Genomic DNA, 20,680 nt, shown 5'->3' on the forward strand with positions numbered 1-20,680 from the left:
ACATTATACAAAATAATATTGTTGAAATATGAATCTACATTTTCATTCAGTTTTAATCATCACACTTAATTGGTAATACAAAGCAAGTTATTACTTCAGATTTTTCAGTTCATATATTCTTCGTGGTTTGCTGTCCCACCACGGTGCTAATGCCTTCTCAAGGTCCAATCAATTATCATCCTCCTCAGAGCGTACCCAAGAATATAATTTAGTCCTTTTTTTTGTAGTTTTCTTTTGTTTATTTTCTTTCGTCGAATCGTTCGCTTCAATGCATGTGTTTTCCTAGCCTCCGCGATCTTCTGAAGAATTTCTCCGTCGTTTTTTCGTGCCAGAATAATTGCCGTTGTTATCACTTTCTGCATTATGTTTCGACTTATTACCGACACTGAAGAAATGACCAATTTTGTGTTGATTTTCACCCTCCCTCGACAACAACCACCACAACATTGACGTCATCTCGAAGCAACGAGATCTCGTTGGCCGAGATCGGCGTGCGGACGAAAACTCGAACCGCGAGACCAAAACAACAATGGCGGATCTGCCTGACAAAAAGTTTGGAGTGCGGTAAATCTTTGTTTAAAAAAAAAAAAGTAATCGGATAATAAGGACAATTTTGTGTCCAAAAAGTTGTGTCCCGGGGACGCACGTCTATTTGACACTCTGCGTCCCCAGGTAATATGATGCGTCTAGGACGCAGGGACGCGGGCAAACCAGAACACTGATTCAGTCTAAATAGTATTGATATTTAGATCAATCAACCCACCTTTAATATTCAGATTCTCATTTAATCAATGCCATTAATGGCTGTATATGTCAAAACGTATTATTTCTGAATCTGGTCCGGTCGTTCCGCCAAACGGTATCGCCACTTTGTCTGGAAGCAAACAGCCTCGTCATTTCCAAGCGTGTTAGAGACGTCTGGAATTTAAAAACACTTTGTCTCCATGTTGGCGGGCAGATGCCAGTAGACAGACTGTCTTGTTGACAAGAGCGTGATAGAAATGGTGAGCCAGGAGGAGAAAACAGGCAGGGCGGGCCAAGTAAACAGCATAAAGGGAGAGCTTGAGAGAAGTTGAGATGAGTTGGGTGGAGAGAGGGGGAGGATGGTGGCGAGGGGGCACAAAGGGGGCGGCGGCAGGCATGGCGGGGGTCGCGGGGTTGGTTTCTCTTCAACAGCGGAGGACCTCCCCATGAACTGTGCAGTCGCGAGCCGGGTCATTGGGGCGAGGTTGTCAGAGCGTGCCTGAAACAGTACACCCGGAGGTTCAGCCAGAGTTCACACACTCGGCGTGCAAGATCCATGTCCCTCTGCCATTCACCGCTTACACACAAAAAAATCCGGCCTTACGTGTGTGAGTACGTCGAGCAGAAACCAAGCACCTATGAAATATGGTCAGACCTTTTGAGCAAACAGTCTCATGTCATGGATATGCTACTCGTGACGTCTTGTTCTCACACCACCCCTGGCATATTTTATACCAGTGGCAATCGCGAACTGCCCGCATATTCTCAGCGCACAAGAAAATCTAGCCAGCTCACAAAAATCAGGGCTCGACATTGCTAATTAAGAAGCGAATTAAGTCAAAGTTACAGTGCATGAAGGTAAAAACACAAGAGTTCCCCTGACGCTGTGTTCTAAATGCGGTATTTTGAAGTCAATGTCGAACGAAGTTGAGTAAAGTCAGTAGAGTTTTTCGAGAACCGGCTTCTTCGGCTCGGCTCACTAAAAAGAACCGGCTCTTTCAGGTCCTAAACGGCTATTCAGGTGGTTTGGTTCTTTCATCCCTATATGACCAAATATTATGTAAAATTATGCACAAAATGACTTAAAGGAAGGGGGAATAGACCAAAAATGAAAAATATACCAAAATTAAAAAGGTAGTGAAAATCTGAGAAAAAAAAGAAGCAAAAGGAAGAGAAAAAAGAAGGAAAATTTCAGAAAAAAGCCAGAAAAAAGGCAAGAATGAAATAAAGGAAAAAAGTAACGGCTAGGAAAAAATGAACAAAATGAGATTTTTTCAAAGGAATTTAAGAAAAATAGAAAAAAACAGGGAAAAAGAAGAAAAAGTTTGTGTTTCATTCAAATAATTTCCAATGATACCAAGTCAATCTTGTTGCCAACATTGTACTTTCACTAAAAAAAATGTGATTAAATACAGTTGTGTATCGTGCAACCGACTCAATAAGCCCACAAAAATGTTAGTATTATGCGACAAAACATATCAGGAAAAAAAGAAATGGATATCTTGTGAATGAATTGTTGTAAAAACAAATTACGTCTGTAGGCTGTACAACCTTTGCAATAATACATTAGTCAATTCATTCAAACGTGAAAACATATTTTGCATTGCCGGAAACTCAGCAAAATGTAACTTGATGTCAAGTTTTGGACATGTTTGATAATGACTTAGTTGCCACACTTGGGATTGCTGTTGCTCACTGTTGTTTCAAGCGCTGCTCACCGACTTTGTGTGAACGTTCAGACCCCTGGAAAATTACAGGGAACATTGTCGTTACATTTTGCGGAGTTTCAGGCAATGCAACATTATTTTTTTCTTTTGAATGAATTGACTCATGTACGATTGCAAAGGTTGTACGGCCTACAAACGTCGTTTGTTCTTACAATTCTTTCACAAAATATCCATTTATTTTTATTTCCTGACATATTTTGTCGCATAATATTAACATTTTTGGGGGCTTATTTAGTAAGATACAGAACTGTACTTAATCCCATTTTTAAGTGGAAGTACAATGTTGGCAACAATATTCACTTAATATAATTGGAAATTATTTGAATGCAACACAAACTTTTTCTTCTTTTTTCCGTGTTTTTTTTTACTTTTTTGTTACTTTTTTCTTTTTGTTCTCTATTTACTTTTTTCCTACATTTCTTTCTTTTCTTTTTTCCTGGCTTTTTTTCTAAATTTTCTCTTCGTTTTATTTCTTTTTTTCTCAGCTTTTCATTACTTCTTCATGTAGGTATTTTTTTTCCTTTTTGTTCTATTCCCCCATTCCTTTAAGTCATTTTGTGCACAGTTTTACATAATATTTGGTCATGTTGGGATTAAAGAAGCAAAAACAACCCGAAGAGCCGTTTAGGACCCAAAAGAGCCGCTTCCTTTTAGTGAGCCGAGCCGAAGAAGCCGGTTCTCGACAAAGTCAAGTCAAGTCAAGTCATTTTTATTTGTATAGCCCTTAATCACAATTAGTCTCTAAGGGCTTCACAAGTTATTACATATAAGATTAGGTTACTCGTATGCTATAGAGTAGAAGTGAGTTTTAAGCCTAGATTTAAACATTTCCACCGAGGTTGCAGATCGGATCTCAGGGGGAAGAGCATTCCACAACACCGGTGCCCGGATGGAGAACGCTCTCGAACCAGCGGAACACTTCTTGGCTCTTGGGATCACCAGGAGACCGGCGCTCTCGGAACGAAGGCTTCCGTAGACAAACTCTACTAACTTTACTCAACTTCGTTCTACTTCAACTCGACTTCAAAATACCGCATTTAGGACACAACGTCAGGGGAACCCTTGTATTCTTACCTTCATGCACTGTAACTTTGACTTAATTCGCTTCTCAGTTAGCAATTTTGAGCCCTCATTTTTGTGCGCTGGCTAGATTTTATTATGCGCTGAGAATGTGCGAGCAGTGCGCAATAGAGGGAACACTGCATATACCAGTAGACATGATCAAGGTTTCTCGACTTCCATGACAAAGACTTCACTGACTCACTGAACACCTAGGGTTCCAACGAACCCAGGTTAAGAAGCACTGCTTTATACAGATGAGATAGAATGTAAATGTGCACAGGGGTGATGGCGGTGGTGGGTCAGATGTAATGAACGATAGAACAATGCTGTCTGCGGAGATTTTCTCTCATTCCAGTCTGTGCGCTTTCAAACCGGAGAGGCCACGAAGCCAGATTCCCCTCGGAGTGACCGAGCTCTTTGTGAAAAAGCCGTCTGCTTTATTCTCATTGATGACGGCTTGGCCCATTGTCAAACTTCGAGCTTGACCCGGTGTTGAACCCGATTGTCAAACTTGCCTTCCAGTTTAGGACTTATAAAGGGGGTAGAGGTGTTCAGGGTTTTGGCCAGGGTTGGGTAGGGTTACTTTAACTGGATTACTTTCATTTACTTTTGGATGACTCCAATACCAAATATGCTAATAAAAGAAACTAAATATGAATAAAATGACTCAATTTTGTGCAGGTTTGGGGAGTAACGGAATACATGGAAGGGCAATAATGATGTTGGCGAGCTGTTTGGATTATTTTTCATTATGTTTCTGCAGCATTTGATGTTCGTTTTGCCGGAGATCAAAGAGATCAAAGCCAGGAGAGAAAGCTTACCACGGGTTGTGAGTCATCATTTGATTCATATTTAGTTTCTTTTGTCTTTTATTAGCATCTTTGGTGTTGGAGTAGTCCAAAAGTAATTGAAAGTAATCCAGTTAAAGTAACCCTACCCAACCCTGTTTATTAGCACAATTGTTATTGGAGTAAATCAAAAGTAATTGAAAGTAATCCAGTTAAAGTAACCCTACCCAACCCTGTTTATTAGCACAATTGTTATTGGAGTAAACCAAAAGTAATTGAAAGTAATCCAGTTAAAGTAACCCTACCCAACCCTGTTTATTAGCACAATTGTTATTGGAGTAAACCAAAAGTAATTGAAAGTAATCCAGTTAAAGTAACCCTACCCAACCCTGTTTATTAGCACAATTGTTATTGGAGTAAACCAAAAGTAATTGAAAGTAATCCAGTTAAAGTAACCTTACCCAACCCTGTTTATTAGCACAATTGTTATTGGAGTAAACCAAAAGTAATTGAAAGTAATCCAGTTAAAGTAACCCTACCCAACCCTGTTTATTAGCACAATTGTTATTGGAGTAAACCAAAAGTAATTGAAAGTAATCCAGTTAAAGTAACCCTACCCAACCCTGTTTATTAGCACAATTGTTATTGGAGTAAACCAAAAGTAATTGAAAGTAATCCAGTTAAAGTAACCCTACCCAACCCTGGTTTTGGTAGGCTGATGTTAAAGTGTTTGTGCTCGTCGAACGTGTCATGACTTCATACCTTACAGCTAATTCTCTATGAGCACGATTTTTCTAAGGACGGTTTTGAAAAGGGGGACCTTTCTCTCACTCTTTGTGTTGGGACCGAAGCATTACTTAAGATCAGTGTTCCTTTTAAGCTGCGCGTGTGCGTAATCGCGCACTGCTCGCACATTCTCAGCGCACAAGAAAATCTAGCCAGCGCACAAAAATCAGGGCTCAAAATGACTAATTAAGAAGCGACTTAAGTCAAAGTTACAGTGCATGAAGGTAAAAATACATGGGTTCCCCCGACGTTGTGTCCTAAATGCGGTATTTGGAAGTCGAGTCGAAGTAGAACGAAGTTGAGTAAAGTTAGTAGAGTATGTCGAGAACCGGCTTCTTTGGCTCGGCTCACTCAAAGGAACCGGGTCTTTCGGGTCCTAAACGGCTCTTCAGGTTGTTTTTGCTTCTTTAATCCCAACATGACCAAATATTATTTAAAATTATGCACAACATGACTTAAAGGAAGGGAGGAATAGAACAAAATAGGAAAAAATGCCAAAATGAAAAAGTAGTGAAAAGCTGAGAAAAAAAGAAAAAAAGGAAGAGAAAAAAAGAAGGAAACATTTAGAAAAAAAACTGAAAAAAAGAAAAGAAAGAAATGTAGGAAAAAAGTAAATAGAGAAAAAAAAGAAAAAAAGTAACAAAAAAGTAGAAAAAAACATGGAAAAAAGAAGTAAAAGTTTGTGTTGCTTCAAATTATTTCCAATTATATCTAGTGAATCTTGTTGCCAACATTGTACTTCCACTAAAAATTGTGATTAGGTACAGTTCTGTATCTTACAACCGACTCAATAAGCCCCCAAAAATGTTAATGTTATGCGACAAAATATATCAGGAAATAAAAAGAAATGGATATCTTGTGAAATAATTCTAAGAACAAACGACATTTGTAGGCTGTATAACCTTTGCGATAGTACATGAGTCAATTCATTCAAAAGTGAATAATAATTTTGCATTGCCGGAAACTCAGCAAAATGTAACTTGATGTCAAGTTTTGGACATGTTTGATAAGGACTTAGTTGCCACACTTGGGATTGCTGTTGCTCACTGTTGTTTCAAGCGTTGCTCACCGACTTTGTGTCAACGCTCAGAACCCTGGAAAATTACCGGGAACATTGCTTAAGATGCATCACTTTGACTCAATTAAAAGGAGTTGTTCGTGTAAAGTTTATTTAGCAGTGTAAATGTATTTTTCCCCTGAAAATAAATCAAAATACAGCCATTAGTAGCTAAACCCCGGTAACAAGAGTGATTGCACCCTAAATTAAAATTTCCTAATGTTCAAAATGTTGTGTAGCCAATTTGATTTTGCAGAACCACCTTAATCCTCCTGGCCATAAATTTCACTAAAGCCTCACAAATTGCTAGAACTGGGGAATATTTGCCATCTCGTACTTCTCCACCTTCAGGATGCCCCAAAGATTGTCTATTGTGTTCAGATATGGAGACATACTCTGTCATGTCCTGCACGGTCATCCTGGCACCCAGCTGGCCCCGCCCCTTGACACCGGCTGAGACGCATTGAATTGATTGCTTGTGGAGTACTTTTGGGACTGCCCATTGCCAGACCATTGCTTTACCTTGTTGAAGACCTGTTCATGCCCGTTTGATCTGAGTAATACCTAGTTTGTATTTTTGATTGCCTTTAAACCTGTTTTTTTTCGCCTTTGGTCCGTTTGTGTGTTGGACAACTTTGATTTCCTAATTAAAGTGACAGATCGTCTACGCATATGAGTTCCGACTTCCTGCTTCCTGGTTCGTTTCGTGACATACTTGGCCAGTCCATCCCCTTTACCCTTAGCCCCTTTAGAAAAGCTTTGGTCATCTTAGTGGTGTATTTGGGGTCATTGCCAGGCTCAAACATTGACCCAGTTCCTGGAGGGAAGAAACCATTCCTTGCACCAGTATTTCACAGTATATGCTAGAGTTCAATGAAATACAACTCTCCAGCTCCAGTTGCACTCAAGCAGCCCCAAACGATGACAATCCCAACACCATACTTAACTTTAGTCATGACACAAAAATGTTTGTACTCCTCACCTGGTTGCTGGCATTCATGATTCACACCATCTGAGCCAAATAAATTACTGTAATTTGCGCACTATAAGGCGCACCGGGTTATGGGGCGCACCCCCAAAAATAGGTTTTGGTCCTATATTTTCCATACATAAGGCGCACCGGATTATAAGGCGCTACAATGGGAACGTGGACAAACTTATTACCCCCTTAACATTCCCAAAGCTTGCAAAGAAGCGATTACGTGTCTCAGACATGTACGGAAACAGTGTCTGTACGATGTCACCAATCACTCAAATGCATCGTTCCGAATATTATTCGGAAGGTTAAAGTCTTGGGATTCAAGAAATGCCAAACATTTCTTAGTTTCCATTTTATTTTTTGCTGGCAACTGTGTGGACAGCAAAGTAAGAATTTTATTGAGCAGGGAAACGGGGTTCTTTTCTGTGCATATGACAATAAACACTTTGAATTGAATTGAGTTTAGAAATAGACTCATCACAATAACATCAAGATCGTTCTAAAACAAGATACCGGGAAAATATGAAGCCGCATAGCTCACCTAAGTCCTCTTGCAGCCATCAGGTTCAATAATGACACGTAACCATGGTCTTCTTAAAACCGTGAGTGTAGTAAATCCAGGAGAGTCAAATATTTACAAATACAGAATAGTAAAAAATGTATTTTCTATGCTGTAGTGCAACCCAACGTGTGATTCACGTTCATCTTTTTCGGCCAATCGCAGGCTTTGTTTCGCCCCTTTAGCCTATGCGAGCCTGTAAATGATAAAAAGGATCCGCCTCTTGACCTCCGAATAATTTTAGCCAATAGTGACTGATTCAAATGATGATTGACACATTGGTTAGGAAATGAAACGCCGGTATATAAATCCCAGCATACACCGCGGACGACTTCGCCTTCGGGGAAAATCGAGTCGGTGGCTGCTTGCCTTAGTTGCGAGACTTTGCGACTTAATATCGATCCATATATAAGGCGCACTGTATTATAAGGCGCATGGTCAGCTTCTGAAAAAAAATAAAGGATTTTAGGTGCGCCTTATAGTGCGGAAAATACGGTAATCCTTGTCTCATCAGACCACAGGGTGTCTTTTCAGTAAGCCACGTCCTCCGTTAAGATATAAATTGCAGAGAATGAATGGATGTATAAAATACTGAAATAAATATCATGCTTATATGCACCGCATATGATTGCGTTGTGTCTATCAAGGGTAACGAAAGTACATTTGAATCAACTAACCGTAACTACTGTTTTTAATGAACACACCCAAAACTGCTCACCGGATTATGTGTCATTGGAAGGTTTTGAGCGACAGGCCCAGCTGTGGCAGTGAGGCGCCAGAGCGCCGCGCCTCCAAGTCCAAGGCAGACTCAAGAACGCAGAACAATCCGCCCTTTGTGGATCTACTGGAAATCATCAGCGGCATTCAAATGACCGTAAGCTGCAGATACAAGCCAGATGTTGGAATTCCTCAACTCAGTTCAATCTCAGTCCAGTCTGGCTCATCTGAGCCTGGACGAGCAGGAATGGCAGGGATGGAGGCGGGTCTTTGGAGGTTACTCTGTTACATGGGATCAGATTTTGTCCGATGTACGCGTCAGACTCTAGAGTAGGAGCAAGGAGCTTAAAAATGTCATGTTGTTAACCACACTAATACACTCTTAGGAGCGGCAGTAGGTCAGGTGGTAGAGCGCTCGTCTTGGGATCAAGGGATCCCAGTTCGAATCCCGGCTCGTCCGTATTACATGTCGAAGTGTCCTTGGGTAAGACACTGAACCCCTAATACCCCCAATAAGCAGGTTAGCGCCTTACATGGCTGCAATACAAGGCCATTGGGAAATGTGGAGCACATTGTAAAGCGCTTTGGGAAGTCATGCAGATTTCATTTCATTTCACATATATTTGTATAGCCCTTAAGCACAAAAAAAAAGTCTCAAAGGACTGCACAGGCCACACATCTTCTGACCTGAAACCTGCATGAGGGCTAGGGAAATTTAAAAAACCCCAGCATGAGGAACAAAAATGTCCAATTTTAATTTCAAGTAAAAACCAGCCCAATTTTCTTGAAATTTGATATAAACGATTGGTATAGCCCTTAAGCAAAAAAAAAAAAGATTTGTTCGATCACAGAAATCATTTTTCCCATTAAAATAATGTAAATCGTTTTAATCCGTTCCAACACCCTGAATGTTTACCTCGAATGTTTAACGTCAACATAAAGCTAACACAGGCTAATCGTACGTTCGCGTTATCGTAATCTTATGAATAGGATTTCTTACCTTTGTGGTGGTCAGCAGAATGCGCTCGCACACCTCCTTCATATTTGGCTATTATTTCTTTCTTAGATGCAATAGTTGTACGCACTACTTTTCTTTTTTCACCTGTAGCAACTTTGCTGCTTGCACTCTTTCTTCTGAGGCTTAATAAGGGGCTAAAACACCCGTACCCTGCCCAGCATCGCACCCTAGCGTACGCACTCAGGCATTACCGGCGTTCCAACTCCGACTTTTTGACCGAACAGCGAAGCAAGAATTTCTCGAAATTTTTGGTCAGACACCGATTTGTTCGAACTGAGAGGCGTTCGAAAACCGAGGTTCCACTGTAGAATCTTTTTTGTTCCCTCTTTTTTTCCCCCAGTTTGTTTTTAATTTTTCATCTTGACTGAAACACACACATTAAATGTGCTACTTGCGCTTAATTGGAAAGGTTAAGGAATGGTGAAGCATGGAGAATAACTGGTTTGGTGAGAGAGCTTTCTGAGAGGGTTGATGAAAATATTTTCAGATGGTTTCAGTGTTCATTTGAGCTGTGAATAGTGATGGGTCCCGGGGACTCGCATGCTCAAAAATCTATGGGTCCCAACAGAGATCTATGGCTCCCCAAAATTTGTGTTATCGGGGTTGAAATTGTAAATCGGCGACAAATATTTAATAAAAATCGATACATTCATTCAGTTTTAATCATTACACTTAATTGGTAATACAAAGCAGTTATCACTTCAGATTTTTCAGTTCACAAAAATATTGTACATTGTACAAAATAATGTTGCTGAAATATTAGTCTATATATTCATGCAGTTTTAATCACTTCAGATTTTTCAGTTTATATATTCTTCGTGGTTTGCAGTTCCGCCACAGTTGTAATGCCTTCTCAAGGTCCAATTGCAGCAACGGAATTTCCACAGCTAATTTGTGGTTTTCATTGTCGTTGTGCCGATCCAATGTGCTTTTCTGAAAGTTGGTATTGCGAAATGATTCATGCCATCCAGTTTTTTTGTCACGCTGGGTGCACGCATCACAGAACATGTAGCCTCCGTGATCATCCTCCTCATAGCGTCACCAGGAATATAATATAATTTTGGCAGAAAAGTCCTTTTCTTGCTAGGAGTATTCTTTTGTTTATCTTTCGTCGAATCGTTCGCTTCAAACCACGTGTTTTTCTTGCCTTCGCGGTTTTCTGAAGAATTTCTCCGCCCTTTTTCCTGCCGGAATTATTGCCGCTGATACCACTTTCTGTATTATGTTTCGACTTATTACCGACACTGAAGAAATTACCATTTTTTGTTGATTTGCACCTAATACCAACTGTTTTTACGGAGACATACTTCTCTTTCACTTAACAACCGCCACAACAATGACGTCATCTCGAAGCAACGAGATCTCGTTCGCCGAGATCGGCGCGAGACCAAAACAACAATGGCGGATCTGCCTGACGAAAAGTTTGGAGTGCGGTAAATCTTTGTTAAAAAAAAGTAATCGGGTGGTTATGACAATTTTGAATAAAAACAGTTGCGTCCCGGGGACGCACGTTGATTTGACACAATGCGTCCCCAGCAAAAATGATGCGTCTAGGACGCAGGGACGCGGGCAAACCAGAACACTGTGGTTTAGACATATGGAAAAGTAGATGTGGGCTGTTTGAATAAAATAGTATGTAGTGCAGGATTGATGGGAAATAGAATCAGTTGGACGGATGGAGTGAAACATGCTCTGAATGTAAGGTCGGTTATTTTAGCGGATGCAAGAGTGGCCAAGGATGCCTAAAAAGGACTGATATCGACGCATATGATGGGGAGGGGGTAAACCAGTGTAGGATTTCGGGCCTCTCTGCTGATAAAGGGTTGCATGGCACAGCAACTCGGCCCTTGTTTTGGTGTGGGCTTAATGTTCAGTGTCAGGTTGGGAAGAGCGAAGGGGAATGAATGTTTGGTAAATGGAAGCTTGTTCATGACTCTAGCCATCTCCCACTAGGGGGAGATGGCTTCGGTATTTTTCTAGATGGATATACTTTTGCTTAATTTATTTTTTTGATGGATACCATTATTATTTTATTTTTTATGAACGTTATTGAATTTACATTGATTATTTAAATCTATTTTTAAATTAAATGTCATTTATTGTTGACTTGATGGGCTCTGATGATCTGATTTGATTTTTTTTTTTTTTAACTAATAACTAAGATGTTGCTACATTTACTCAGTACTTGAGTCGTTTTTTTACAAAGTACTCTTTTTAAGCGATTATTTGGAAGACTCATTTTCACTTCTACTTGAGTCATATTATTCTGAAATAACAGTACTTTTACTTGAGTAAAATATTTGGCTACTCTACCCACCTCTGCTACCTGAAAATAGTTTGAATTAGTGTTTTAGTGTTTTTTTAAAAAACATGTCATGAACCAGGGCGGAATCTCGGACCCAATTGCGTTTGTTTCAAAGGAATCTTCATTAGAGAGAGTGGCCGGAACTGGCTTTGGACGCCGGCGTTTGTCGGTTATCAGCCGCTTCGGACGGAATGGCAGTTCTGTGACAGGTAGGTGGAATCGGTACAGCTTAGTGGGCAGGTCGATTCCTGGGCGGGAGAGCGGGTCGAAAACGTGGAACGGAAACAGGTCGAAAACAGAAGGCAGGCAGGAATCAAGCAAGAGTAGTTTTTGGTACTTAGTAATCCGGCAAAACACATAGGAATACAGAAGTACGGTCTGACGTCCTCCTCTGAACGCTGACCGCTTAAGAGGAGAACGTCAGCCAATCAGAGAGCGCGCCAAACGATTGCCCCTAGGTGACTTCACTTTGGCAATCGTGACAAGTCTTTCAAAAAATGTTGTCATGGATTTGAAGAAAAAGCCAGCAAACTTTCATTGAGATCCAACTGTGCTAATGTCTGGATGACTCCAGACAAAATTTACAGCAGAAACACATCACTGCCTATCAGTGTTCCCTCTAAGCTGCACGCGTGCGCACTTGCGCACTGCTCGTACATTCTCAGCGCACAAGAAAATCTAGCCAGCGCACAAAAATCAAGGCTCAAAATTACTAATTAAAAAGCAACTCAAGTCAAAGTTACAGTGCATGAAGGTAAAAATACACGGGTTCCCCTGACGTTGTGTCCTAAATGCAGTATTTTGAAGTCGAGTCGAAGGAGAACGAAGTTGAGTAAAGTTAGTAGAGTTTGTTGGGGAACCGGCTTCTTCGGCTCGGCTCACTAAAAGGAACCGGCTCTTTCGGGTCCTAAACGGCTCTTCGGGTTGTTTTTGCTTCTTTAATCCCAACATGACCAAATATTATGTAAAATTATGCACAAAATGACTTAAAGGAAGGGGGGAATACAACAAAAAAGAAAAAACTACCAAAATGAAAAAGTAGTGAAAAGCTGAGAAAAAAAAAAACAAAAGGAAGAGAAAAAAGAAGGAAAATTTTAGAAAAAAGCCAGTAAAAAAAGAAAAGAAAGAAATGTAAAAAAAGGAAAAGGAGAACAAAGAGAAAAAAGTAACAGCTCTGAAAAAATAAACACAATGAGATTTTTTTGTAAAGGAATTTAAAAAAAAAGGTGGAAAAAAAAAACACGGAAAAAGAGAAAAAGTTTGTGTTGCATTCAAATAATTTCCAATGATATCAAGTGTTGCCCACACTGTACTTCTACTAAAAATGTGAATAAGTACAGTTATGTATCTTTCAACCGACTAAATAAACCCCCCAAAATCTTAGTATTATGCGACAAAATGTATCAGGAAAAAAAATAAATGCATATTTTATGAAATAATTGTAAAAACAAACGACTTTTGTAGACAGTACAACCTTTTCAATAATACATGAGTCAATTCATTCAAAAGAGAAAAATCATTTTGCATTGCCGGAAACTCAGCAAAATGTAACTTGATGTGAAGTTTTGGACATGTTTGATCATGATTTAGTTGCCACACTTGGGATTATGGTTGCTCACTGTTGTTTTAAGCGCTGCTCATTGACTTTGTGTAAACGCTCAGACCCGTAAGGAAAATGACAGGGAACATTGGTGCCTATGTCAATTGAAACATGTGGAAAATTCTTTACTTCTGGAGGTAAACAAATACATTTTCCACGTGTTTCCGTTTGTGCCCTGTGGGTTAGAGCCAATAGAGATATACGAAATCACATAAGTTCTCTGAAGCTTCAGCCAGAATTGTAAAAACTACTCTGGAACCAAAGAACCAGAACGATGCACATGATGAGTGCAAAAAACCTTGAAAAGGTTTTCTGGCAATAGTATTTTCACTATATAACTTCAAGAAGACCTACCCTAACTGGAGCGTTTCAGGAAAATAAATAAATAACTTCAACGCTCTCCTGTGAACCTACGTCCTCTTCGCAGAAGGTCTAAGTAACGGCTCTCCAGAGGGATGCTTTCATCCTGACGCACAGGCTTTTGTGTTTGGTCTGTTTCCATTTAGCCAAAAGTTCAGGTGTAGTTCAGCGAGGCCGTCCGCCTACCCACGTGAGCCGCATTTCGGCATCGGCCTCGGGAGGCCTTTTGTTTGCGTAATCCGGCTCTGCGATCTTTCTGCGGCTTCTGTGTCAAGAGAACTCGAGAGGGAGAAACCAGAAGACCGATGACTCTGATGTTTGTCATTCATCCACTTTGCAGGGTAGGATGAGTAGTGGAGATCTGAAGATTTCCATGCTAACTTAACTCCTTGATTTTAATATCTGTACACTAGAGAGTGGAATGCAACACATGCAGTATGCATTATTACAGGGTTGGGTAGGGTCACTTTAACTGGATTACTTTCAATTACTTTTGGATTACTCCAATACCAAATATGCTAATAAAAGACAAAAGAAACTCAATATGAATCAAATGACTCAATTGTGTGCTGGCTTGGGGAGTAACGGAATACCGTATTTTCCGCACTATAAGGCGCACAGGGTTATAGGGCGCACCCCGAAAAAATAGTTTTTGGTCCTATATTTTCCATACATAAGGCGCACCGGATTATAAGGCGCTACAATGGGAACGTGGACAACTTATTACCCCCTTAACATTCCCAAAGCTTGCAAAGACGCAAATACGTGTCGAGAACACGTGCGGATAGATAGATAGATAGATAGATAGATAGATAGATAGATAGATAGATAGATAGATAGATACTTTGTTCATCCCCGAAGGGTACGATGTCACTCAAATGCATCGTTCCAAATATCATTTGGAAGGTTAAAACTTGGGATTCAAGAAATGCCAACTATTCCTTAGTTTCTATTTTCTTTTTCGCTCGCAACTTTACTGTGCATATGACAATAAACACTTGGAATTGAGTTGAATTTAAAAACAGACACTCCATTCCATCCATTATCTGCACCGCTTATCACAGAAACATCGAGTTCAGTCTGAAACACGATACAGGGAAAATATATAGCCGGAGTAGCTCACCGAAGTCGTTGTGTTCAATAATAATGTGCAGCCATGGTCCTCTTATATCCGTGAGTTTAGTAAATCCAGGAGAATAAAATATTTACAAATACAGAATAGTAAAATTTTTTTCCAAATAATACTTTCTGTATGCCGTCAACCACGTGCTATACGCATTCATCATTTTCGGCCAATTGCAGGCTTTGTTTTGCTTCAGCCAATGCCAGCCTGTAAATGATAAAAAGGATCCGCCCCTTGACCTCCGAATAACTTTAGCCAATAGTGATCGATTCAAATGATGATTGACACATTGGTTAGCCAATGAAACGCCGGTAAATAAATCCCAGCATACACTCTGGGACTACTTGGCGTTCGGGGGAAAATCTAGTCGGCGGCTGCAAGTTAGTTGGAAGACTTTGCGATTTAATATCCACAAGCAATCAGTTCAATGCGTCTCAGCCGGTGTCAAGGGGCGGGGCTAGCTGGATGCCATGACAACCGTGCAGGACATGACAAATACATTCGAGGATGTTTTAATGCTTTGATAAAATATATGCAATAAAAACATCCAATTTTTGATGTCATTTTTGTTTTGAGGATTTGGAAAAAAAAAAACATAATATTCCCCTTATCCGGGCAACAAAACGAGTGCAATCAAATGCAGCATGCAATTATAAAAGAAAGAATAGCAGCCTTTCTAAAAGCTAAATTAAAAAAAAATAATAATAATAACATCTCATCTCATCTCATCTCATCAGCTGCACCGCTTATCCTCAGTAGGGTCGCGGGGGTGCTGGAGCCAATCCCAGCAATCATCGGGCAGTGGGCAGGGGACACCCTCAACTGGTTGCCAGCCAATCGCAGGGCACACAGGGACAGACAACTCACTCACTTAGTCACACCTAGGGACAATTTGGACCGGCCAATTCACCTGAAATGCATGTCTTTGGAATGTGGGAGGAAACCGGAGTGCCCGGAGGAAACCCACGCAAGCACGGGGAGAACATACAAACTCCGCACAGGAAGTCTGGAGCTGGATTTGAACCCACGCAGGAGGTTCCCAGGACCTCAGAACTGTACCGCACACGCGCTAACCACTGCCCCGCCGTGCTGCTAATAATAACATTGTAAACATACATTTAAAATATGAAAAATTCTAATATTTTTTTTCAATTAATTAAACGATAAGATTTAATTTCAAATCAGAAAAAGAGTGCCAATAAATAATGACTAAATGAATAAAAACAGATAATACTCAAAACATAAATACATGATTTTAAAATAAAATAAAGAAAGGGGCAGCACGGCAGCGCAGTGGTTAGCGGCACAGTTCATGTCTTGGGAACCTCCTACGTGGGTTCAAATCCAGCTCCAGACTTCCTGTGCGGAGTTTGTATGTTCTCCCCGTGCTTGCGTGGGTTTCCTCCGGGCACTCCGGTTTCCTCCCACGTTCCAAAAACATGCATTTCAGGTGAATTGGCCGGTCCAAATTGTCCCTTGGTGTGAATGAGCGAGTGAGTTGTCTGTCCCTGTGTGCCCTGCGATTGGCTGGCAACCAGTTCAGGGTGTCCCCTTCCCACTGCCCGATGATTGCTGGGATGGGCTCCAGCATCCCCGCGACCCTACTGAGGATAAGCGGTGCAGCTGATGAGATGAGATAAGATGTATAAAATAATAAAAACCAGACTGATTTAAATGTCTTTGCCTACAGCCAAGTGGCTGACATGAGAGACAAAAATACTGTTTAAAAGAAACAATGAAGATGCCTTAGTCAGTATTTGTCACGAACTGGACCGGGAATCAGGAAGTTGGAACTCATTTGCGCAGACCAGGGGTGTCAAACTCATTTTAAGTCGGGGGCCACACGATAGAACAAACTGTCGGGGGCCGGACTAGTAGATTAAAGAGAAAGAAAAAGAGAGATATAGAAATAAGAGAAAGAGGAAGGGAAAAGAAGAGAGAGAGAGGGTCAAAGAAAGTAAAAGAGAGCGAGGGAGAGAGCGTGAGAAACAAAAGAGAATTGTAAGAGAGGGGGAAAGAAAGGGAGAGGGAGAAAGAAATCCAAAGAGAAATAGAAAGACAGAAGGAGAGAAAAGAGAAAAGAAAGTGTGAAGGGTCGGAAGAGAGAAAGAGAAAAGAGAGAAAAGGAAAAAAGGAAGTTAGAGCAAAAGAGGTTAAAAGACACAGAGAGAGAAAGAGACAAAATGCAACAAAAGAAGCGAAAAAGAGAGACACAGAGAGTGAAAGTGACAGAGACAGAGAGTGGGAGAAAAGGGGTGGAAAAGAAAGAGAGAGCGAGAGAGAAAGAGAGAGAAATAAATACAAGTACAGTGTCTTTGTTCGAGGCACCTGGCTTTGGCAACATCAAGTTGACATGTTTCAACCTGCAGTCTGTTTTTCTCTTGCGCTTCTCTGAGTGTTGTCTCGCGGGCCGGATTCAATCCCTTAGCGGGCCTGATCTGGCCCGCGGGCCGCCTGTTTGACACCTATGGCGTAGACGATCTGTCACTTTAATTGAAAAAGAAAAGTTGTCCAACACAGAAACGGACCAAAAACCAAACAAAGTAGGCTCAAAGGCAGGAAAAGTTACAATCTAGGCATTACTCAGATCAAACAGGCATGAACAGGTTTTCAACAAGGTTAAACAAGATCTGGCAACGGGCAGTCCCAAAAGCAATCAGTCCAATGTGTCTCAGCCAGTGTCAAGGGGCGGGGCCAGCTGGGCGCCATGACAACCGCGCAGGACATGACAGTATTTCCAAGTACTTTCGGAGTTGTCATGTAATATTTCTGTTGTAATATTTTTCTATTGTATAACTGTAGTAGTCATTTTGAAGCTTTTCGATAGTATTTTTTACCCTTTTTGGAGTAATTTTCATTCATGGTGTAATAGTAGTCTGTACAACCTTTTGAGACTTATTGTGATTAAGGGGTATACAAATAAATATAACTTGACATGACAGATCACACTCCACCACCAGTGTTCCCTCTAAGCTGCGCGCGTGCGCAATTGTGCACTGCTCGCACAAGAAAATCTAGCCAGCGCACAAATATGAGGGCTCAAAATTACTAATTAAGAAGCGACTCAAGTCAAAGTTACAGTGCATGAAGGTCAAAATACACGGGTTCCCCCAACGTTGTGTCCTAAATGCGGTATTTTGAAATCGAGTCGAAGTAGAACGAAGTGGAGTAAAGTTAGTAGAGTTTGTCGAGAACCGGCTTCTTCGGCTCGGCTCACTAAAAGGAACCGGCTCTTTCGGGTCCTAAACGGCTCTTCATTGTTGTTTTTGCTTCTTTAATCCCAACATGACCAAATATTATGTAAAATTATGCACAGAATGACTTAAAGGAATGGGGGAATAGAACAAAAAGGAAAAAAAAATACCTACATGAAAAAGTAGTGAAAAGCTGAGAAAAAAAGAAATAAAATGAAGAGAAAATTTAGAAAAAAAGCCAGAAAAAAAGAAAAGAAAGAAATGTAGGAAAAAAGTAAATAGAGAACAAAAAGAAAAAAGTAATAGCTCGGAAAAAAATAAACACAATGAGATTTTTTTTTTAAAGGAATTTAAAAAAAGAAGAAAAAGTTTGTGTTGCATTTCCAATGATATCAAGTGAATCTTGTTGCCAACATTGTACTTCCACTAAAAAATGTGATTAAATACAATTCTGTATCGTGCAACAGACTAAATAAGTCCCCAAAAATGTTAGTATTATGCGACAAAAGATACCAGGGAAAAAAAGAAATGGAAATCTTGTGAAAGAATTGTTGTAAAAACAAATGACGTTTGTAGTCCGTACAACCTTTGCAATAATATATTAGTCAATTCATTCAAAAGTGATTTTTTTTGTGCATTGCCGTAAACTCAGCAAAATATCACGTGATTTCAAGTATTAAACATGTTTGATAATGACTTAGTTGCCACTCTTGGGATTGCTGTTACTCACTGTTGTTTCAAGCGTTGCTCACCGACTTTGTGTGAACGCTCAGACCCGTAAGGAAAATTATAGGGAACATTGTCCACCACTAGTTAAAACAGCTACCTTTGTGGGTTGTTTTGCTGTCCCTCTAAAAGACGGAGCTTAAGCCGCACAGGAAAACAAGGTGTGGAGAGCAGCCCCGTGGTTTTGCAATGCAGCCAATTTTTTCCAGGCAGGATTTCAAACCTGAGACACAAACTCACCACACAACATATGACTTTGCTTTGTTCGAGGCAGCAACCTTTATCCCGCCTGTCAAGAGCCTACTCTGGTGGTGCAGAAGCACAGTGCTGAAACACAGATTAGTGTAGTAATGGGTGAGTTTATTTGGACAGGGTTCAATGGTCAGGAAGTCAGGGCCGAGGCAACAATCGCTGTCCGAGAGGCAGGCAAGGGGTCGGTGATCTGGCAAACTCACTTCAGCAAAGGTGACAGTCCAAGGGTTGGGCAGACTGTACTCGTGGTCATGAGAGGCAGAAAGGGTTCGGTACACGGGGAAAAACAAAGCTGTGAAAAGAGAGCACAGGATAAGATAGAAAACGACCACCGAACTGAGGGAGCAGTGTGTTTAATACTGAAGAGGGAGAGAAGAGGTTGGAGGGTAATCAGAAAAAGGGTTTCAGGTGGAAATTAGAGCCAGGAAGTGGGTGACCAAATAAGGTCAAGCTAGAGCAGGGGTCGGGAACCTGTGGCTCGCGAGCCATATATGGCTCTTTCTACGAGTATCTGTGGCTCAGAGACAAATTTGATTGCATGCAAATTTTCTCCATCTCGTTAAAAACTGTCAGGTTTTCAATGTAAATCTCTTGAATTTCTGTCTCAAGGTAAATAGCTTGTTTTTATATTACTAAATATAAAAACAATGTTTCTCATACAAACACACACATAAAGTAACGTTTCAACAACGAGTGTAGTTATATCTCTTGTACGTTTATCAATTTTGTATTCTTTTATTTTGAAGTCGTGTTCTTGTCTGTAATGATTTCCATGACAAAAATAAACCACTCCCTCTCTCTGTTCGGGACCTCAGCCAAGAAGGACGTGAGTTCTTTGCTCCCACCATCATGTAGAATTAAACTATATACATGTATTTTATCTGTGCAAATATAGCCACTAAATAGTTTTAATAATGTCTATCCCTGACAAAAACGTAAGCCATTAATGAAAAAAAAACAAAAACAAAAAAAAACTCGTTTTGGCTGTACAACGCTAAAGAATCCTTTATATAAAAGCTCACTATATAATCTGTGTACAGTGTTCAGATACCTTATGATGAAATCCACAGAACAAACTGTAGATAGGCCAAAACACCGGAAGAGAACTTCAAGTTATTTGATTGGGTGAGTGGGAGGGATGGGTGGAGCTATGCAAAAAGTGCAAGCACTCCCTCCCATCTCTCGCCCTACGGCGTCTGCGCCAAGGGTTAGCATATCAGGCTCCCTGTTTGCAGAATGTTGCGACGTTTTTACAAAATAACTGCTTTCATCTGATTTTGAAAAAAAAAGTGTCAAAATGAGTTTAACCGATTTTGAGTCATTGCAAGAAAGAGACATGTTTAAAGTGGTATGTTTTTTGATTTTGGGACACGGGCTCTGGCATTATTCTCTTTTCATCATTTTTATCAAATCATCAAAAACAAATGTGCTGAAGACTAAGCTTTTGTCTGGGGCGGGGGTTTAGCAATTGAGTCAATTTGTCTCATAATATATGGTGTGGCTCTTTCCCAAAATAAAATCAATATATTTTGCTTTTATGGCTCTTTGAGTCAAAAAGGTTCCCGACCCCTGAGCTAGAGGGAGAAAGGGGAAACTAAACCCGAGTACAAGACTGTGACACCTTCTTTTCACAACCCGATACCAGTGAGAGAGCGGTAGTCAAAGCTGTCACTTCAGCGGATT

Source organism: Urocampus carinirostris, chromosome 6 (genome assembly GCF_059441175.1).
Source record: "Urocampus carinirostris isolate Australia breed hairy pipefish chromosome 6, RoL_Ucar_1.0, whole genome shotgun sequence".
NCBI classification, from domain to species: domain Eukaryota; kingdom Metazoa; phylum Chordata; class Actinopteri; order Syngnathiformes; family Syngnathidae; genus Urocampus; species Urocampus carinirostris.